Source organism: Rosa chinensis, chromosome 2 (assembly GCF_002994745.2).
Source record: "Rosa chinensis cultivar Old Blush chromosome 2, RchiOBHm-V2, whole genome shotgun sequence".
Taxonomy (NCBI): domain Eukaryota; kingdom Viridiplantae; phylum Streptophyta; class Magnoliopsida; order Rosales; family Rosaceae; genus Rosa; species Rosa chinensis.
The window spans coordinates 40,728,057-40,734,667 of NC_037089.1; the positions used below are offsets into that span (position 1 = coordinate 40,728,057).

The 6,611-nt window shown below is 35.8% G+C and overlaps 1 pseudogene; it reads left to right on the forward strand.

Annotated features, from left to right (window-relative positions):
• Window positions 1-288: 288 nt before the first annotated feature.
• LOC112190035 lies at window positions 289-6,327 on the forward strand (annotated as a pseudogene).
• The last annotated feature ends 284 nt before the right edge of the window (window positions 6,328-6,611 follow it).

Genomic DNA, 6,611 nt, shown 5'->3' on the forward strand with positions numbered 1-6,611 from the left:
AATCTTAAATTTATGAACTTTTGATACGGCTCTTATCATCTCACATATTCTTCCAATTAGTGCTCAAGCTCAGATATATGGGTTAATTTCATTTCTGGTGGCTGGAGAAAACTGAAAAAGAAATTAGGGGTCATGTCTCGATTTGTTTCAAGCTTTTCAGAATGAGTCTACGGATTATATATGGTGGCAGGTAAATGGGTCTAGACTTTGTTTATAGCATGATTTTGATGTTTTGGCAGGGATTTGGGTATTTGTTTATGGTGGCAGCAGAATATTTGGTTCAGGGCGATGGGCTACGGTAATACCACTCTAGATCTAGTTTTTCTTTTGGTATGGGTGTGGAGTGTTAACTTGTTTAAACTTTATTTTACTGAAATTGGGATTATTGGGATAATTGACTTGAATGGAAATTCTCATTGACTTATTGAATATCCCATATGGGTTGTTTCTGGTTTTTCAATTTTGTTTGCTTGAAAAAATCTCTCTTGAATATCTAGGATAGCTTCTCATCAACAAATCTCTCTTGTTTGGCCTTTTTCTTGCAGGACATCTTTATGTAGAAGTGCTTCTTTTTGCAGTCATTGTTTTTCTATTCTCCCAGAAAAGTTACAAGCCCTCTAAGAAGCCTTTAACAGAGAAGGTTTGTGTGAAAGTTTTATGCCAGTACTTTTTGATAGGAGCATAAAATGCGACGTTTATAATGTTTAAACCCTATATTTTGCTAAGTTATTTCCTTTATCTTGATCAATTTAACTTAGTTAGTGTTTTTCAGGTGCAAATGGAGTCTCAAGGTCCAAAAATGGCTAAGGAAAGCACAAGTGGCGCAAAAATGGAAAGAAATGAAGAAATGGAAGTTCTCCCAGTTTGACTAGGAAAAGGAATCCTAGTTGGAGTAGGAATCAGAAGCTGACTTGGATTCAAACTCTTAAGTCGCGGAAATTAGAAGTTCTACTTGGACAAGGAAACCCAATCCTACTCAGATAAGGAATCCTAGTGTGACAAGGAGTCCCTGTTGGATAAGGATTACTCAAGAAGGTTCCGGAAGAGTGTAGAAGAATCGCAGAAAAGAAGTTCGTATTCAACTAGGAAACCTACTTGCATATGGAGTTCTACTCATACTAGGAGACCTATGGAAGCTAGGAAAAGTCTATGGAACGTCCATGAAGCATCTAGAAGTCTCAAGAAGGTCATATGCCGTGCACATGGAAGAGGAAGCAACAAAGAATTCGAATTACAAAGCAATGTGGAATTTGGACTTCTTGTTGAGTAAGGATTGGAATTGCCATGAGGTTCTTGAAGGTTCTAGGGAGTTCTTGACGTTTCTACTTCAGAATAGGCGTGGAAGACATGTGAGAGGCATGTGATGTGAAGGAAAACCGAATTGGACTCAACTTGTGCATTAAAAGTCAAATCCATTACAGATTCGGAAATCTGCCTGTGCAGATCAGTCAACTTCAACGGAGTGTTAAAAATCGATCAGAGCTCAAAAAATTATGATCTTTATATGGTTGGAAAGCTACGGATGTCTAGTTTCCATAGCTTTTTACGGTTCATCAATATCTATTTTCTAGAGGAAGTTATGGCCGTTTTAGTGGACTGAGGTCAATCCTGCCGGAAATCTGTTTTGAGCCAAAGAAGTCCTAAATCAACACGAACTAAGAGAAACCAAGTAGAAACGAATTGGGAGAGCCTTGGGACGTCCTCCTATATATACCTTGTGTATTAGACGTCCAGGGGTTACACTTTTTCTCCACAAATTCGATTTCTCACCGGTTGCTCTTGAGTTTCAGGTTTTCGCATATTGCAAGTTCTTGCCGTGCCATCCTCCACCTTTGCCGTGATCTTCACCTTGTGCCACCACCTTGGAGCTTCTTTGGTACCTTGGGACGTGTCTAAGGGTTGTTCTTACCATCTTCACCATGCTTTCCTTACGGTTTTGTAACTTGTTCAATATAAATTCTGTTTTTGTTTTTCTTTGTGTAAAACCGAAACCATGAGTTAACTTTCTGATTTTTGGATGCGATTTGGATGAATTGTTCTATGATTGATGTGTTTATGTGTGTTTGATCTTGATTAATTGCCGAAATATGGAATGATAATCTGGTTTTGTTTTATAGATAACTTTTATATGTTTTTGTTCTTTGGTTGCAAACTTAGGATGATTGCATGTAATTGGAGCTAGTAATTAGGTTAACGCTTCGTGACCCTAATTCAATATGGTAGTAAAGGCTTTGGACAAAGGTCGAGATCAGATTATGCATGTAATGAAAAGATTCGCTTCGAGTACTTGAATTTGCATGTTTATTGACTAAACTTTCACTTGCTCTTAATGATTTGAACGCATGAGATTATGAGTCGCTTCGATTGTGTGATACTTGCGTTTGGAATATGTTGGTTTGGCGCTTCGTCGATCAATTGTGTGAAGGGAAGTCATATAAGGGACATTGGGCGCTTGTAACTTTGTTTCTTGGGTTGATATCTTTCCATGGTAATTAACAAGATTAAGGGATGCATGAATATGTTGTTCTTGAATTGTTCTTGATAAATTGTTTTCCAAAAATCCTTCTTTTCCCACCTATGTAAATAAAACGATTTTCATTCTTTTAATGTTTTCTGAAAATTCATAGTTGAATCTTAAAAAAAAACCCCCTGTTTCGTTTTGTTATGTGTTTTTGTATATTTGTAATTAATTAAAATTAACTTAGAGTTTTAAGGTAGCATGTTAACTTAGATAATAAAATAAAAAAATGTTTTTAAATTCATGAATAGTGTCTCTGTGAATAGTAAATATGTGTTAGTGTTTTCTAGGAATTAATTTGGTGGTTTTTAGGAGTTTGTTATGTGTTTGTTATGTGCTCCTATTTTTTAGGGATTAGCTCCTAAATTTTAGGGAAAGTAGTTAGAGTTAGTTTTGACTTAGTATTTTGTGTTTGACTTGGTCATTAATTTGTTTCCTTGTTGTATATGGATTCCCTATGTGATATGGACTTGTAAATTGTGTATAAATAGGAGTAGGATTCCAAAACCTTTTCTAACTTGTTTTCTCTCTAATTTCGTCCTTGCCTATATATATGCTTGTGAATTTCGTTTCTTTCTCTCATTCCTTTGTTCTCTAATTAGTAACATGTATGTGCTCTTTCTCTAACTCTTGTTGTTCTAATTCTAAGCATGCTTGTAACTTGTTGAATTCTAATTTTCGTAAACTTGTAAATATTATGTTTTTGATTTCGAAAACTTGTAAATTCTTTTCTTTATATGTTTCTCACATGTTAGCACCCTCAATCCCCGGCTTGAACGATCCCTGCTTATTCTATACTAACAACTACATTTTTCAGGGTTTAAATTGGCGATTGCTTTTGCACATATCACTTTTTTCTTGTGGAACAATACACTCTGCTTGCGCACCTCCTTTAATCCATTGAACTGCTTTTTATATTCGTAACTTAACAAAACAAGGAGTCAGAAGTGTTGAGGCATTGTTGTAAATTGTAATTTGATTATACTTCCTCGTGGGATTTGAAAGAAAAGATCTGTGTGACCAATTTAGTTGTCAACTTTTGTCTCAATGAATAAAGTTTTTAGGTATGCTACTATTTGCATATCACCACATATGAACTTGCTAAAAGTCTAGTTTGATTATATGCTTCTGATTCTTCTGCTTTCTGATATGACATGTATCCTGGATTCTTAACTGAACTTTGCTAGTGTATTGGTACATGTAGGAAATAGATGATCTATGTGAGGAATGGGTTCCTGAACCTCTCATTCCTCCTATCACAGAAGATATGCAATATGAACCCCCAGTGTTGGAAAGGTGAGTGAGCTTAGTCCCTAGCTCTTCATAGACTAATCCATAGTTCAGCTATGCTTTAATTAGATGTTCCTCTTTTTGAATTTTGTCAGGGAGGGAGGGAGGGAGAGAGAGAGAGAGAGAGAGAGAGAGAGAGAGAGAGAGAGAGAGAGAGAGACCATTAGCAGTACGTTATTTTTTTTGGAAGAATAAATAATTGGTTATTGCAATTTTCTTCAGTGTTATATCTTGGAGTTAAAATGATGTTGCCTATGGGTAAATATAGAACAGTATATTCCTTGTTCTAAGGGATTTTGCTAATGAGTAGAATTTATTCAGTGCTGCAGGGCCACATACAATAGTCAATGGCAAAGAAGTAGTGAACTTTGCTTCAGCAAATTATCTTGGATTGATAGGACATGAGAAGTTGCTTGTAAGAGATAACTTTTCATATTATTGATGGCAGTAAATTGTTGATTGCAGTCGACGCCATTACTGACTTCACCCCCAAGTGAGGGTTGCTTGACTGACATTTTAGTGAGGAAACCTTCGTCTTCTTCAGCTCCCAGTAAGCTTCTTGTTGACATTTTATGGTTATGGGTTTTTTTTTCTTCTTATTAATTTCCTGCAAAAAGAGTAAAATTAAGCTATTAAGGATTAGAGCAGTATAAATGTATGAAATTTTTACTGACTAGCTAAATGCCTAGGGTCTACAGCATATTCTATGCTTCAGTATTTTTAATTCTTGAGCTATAAGCACAGCTGTTGAAATTGAATAGGTCCTATGTATTTGTCTTTGCAACATTGTTTCAAGAATTTCGTTGACTCGAAGTGGAAATTGTTTGGTGATGAGGCTGGTTACTCATGAGTCTGCTCTGAATTGTCTATATAGGTATTGTGGATCCGAAAGTGTTACTGGAACTCTTCTCGATGTACCGTGAGTGGTAGGAGGAGAATGTCAAAAAGCTGAGCCAAAAACAGGTTTGTTGTAATAAGATGCATCAGTGCCTTTTGAATTTTGAGTTTCAACACATAGAACAGATGTTGCGGCACTTCAATTTATTATTTAAGATTATTGGAAGGGTTTTGCAAATGCAAAACTCAAAGTCCAGGAAGAACATTGATTAATTTTAGAATTTAGGGAAGATTTTAGGAGTGTGATTTATATTGATCTTCAGTGTGATGATTCGTGAGTATAAGCGTTAGGTTGTTCTTCAGTGTGGCTTTCTGCTCCTCCATCAGGCCAACTTTTAGGTTGATCTGGGTTCACTTTAGATCGTAAACTATTAACATGTAATTAGTTTGGTGACGGTCCTAATTTCCCAAAAAGACTCGGGGTTGGCTGAGATCATTGTTTTATCACATCTATAATAGGTGGCATATTATGAACTCGTCTAGTTCTTTAGTTTCGTTGATGAGCTGATATAGCTATCTTTTAGTATTATTCATCCTGAATGCTTGTTTAACTGTCTTAGAGATCCATTTAGATTCTCTAGTTAACAACGGAACTGAAGAAAGGGGATCATGGTTAATACTAAAATCAGTTATGAAAAGTAATTGGAAGTGATTGACCTTGTTGAGGGAAATGTTACAATTTAAACTTAAGCTCGTGCTCCTTTTATCTTTTAATAATATAGTCAGCGGGTTTGCTGAACAGGTTCTGCAATCTGTGCATTCATTTAATAGTTGCTCAAAATTCATAGAATTATACCCTGTTATTCTCATGTCTTGAAAATTAGAAATCTTATGGTTTGGACTTTGGAATGAGTTTTGTCGTTTGCTCTATCTGATAAAGAGCGCCTGTATTTCCTAGAAATTAAGATTTGGGAAAGACTGCATATTGTATTTCCTAGGAATTAAGATTTGGGAAGACTGCATATTGGGAAATTGACTTGCTCTGCCTTCCTTTCTCCCAACGAGAAATATTTAACCATGATTTGATGATAATTGTGGCAGGAAGAGATATAGAACAAGATAGAAATTGCGGACGCGTTGTCTGTTAAACTTAAGCAATGTTTTAATTATTCAGTGACAGCAATGAAGACATCCTCGCAACATTTATGTGGAGGTAATTATTCTCATCATATATGCAATATAAGTTCTGCGTAGGATCTTTTGCTTTAACAGATGTTGATGGACCTACTGTATGGATAAATGAGTTGTACACCTTTGTAAAATTAACCTATACATTGAAACATGGACACAGCTCATGCACTGCAGGTAGAGATTGGGGAACTTAAAGGAAGGTTGACGGAGGTTATTAGCAACTGTGATGCAGTTTGCAAGAGAATATCCGCAGAAGGACCAGAGTCTCTTCGGTCATCTGTCAAGCCATTAGTTATCTGCACCGCACACCAAGAACACCAATCTTGATTGAGTATTGTGCTGTGATGTGAAGGATTGTCAGGTGTAATGGGGGTTGCTTATATTCAAGAAGTTGGGAAAGCCAACCTCTTTTTTGAGTTAGGCTAGCTTTTAATTAACATTTTTGTAGCAATTATGAACAAACATGAATACTAATTGCTAGGTTAGCCTTGTAGTAGCTGAATTGGGGTTTTATTTTGCCCATTTTGTAAACTGTTAAGGATGATGATTTCAGATATAATAACCCAATATTCAAATCACTCTTGTCAACTATCGAAATTGCAATTTATAACAGCAACTATATATTTTGTGGACATCATCCTCTTTATAGAATGTGATGTCTAGATATAAAGTTGAAATCAGTTTTAACCATAAAAACTGATGTCTAGTAATACAGATACATCAGTTCCAAAATGAAAATCGATGTTACTGAAATATACAGACATCGATTTTTTGT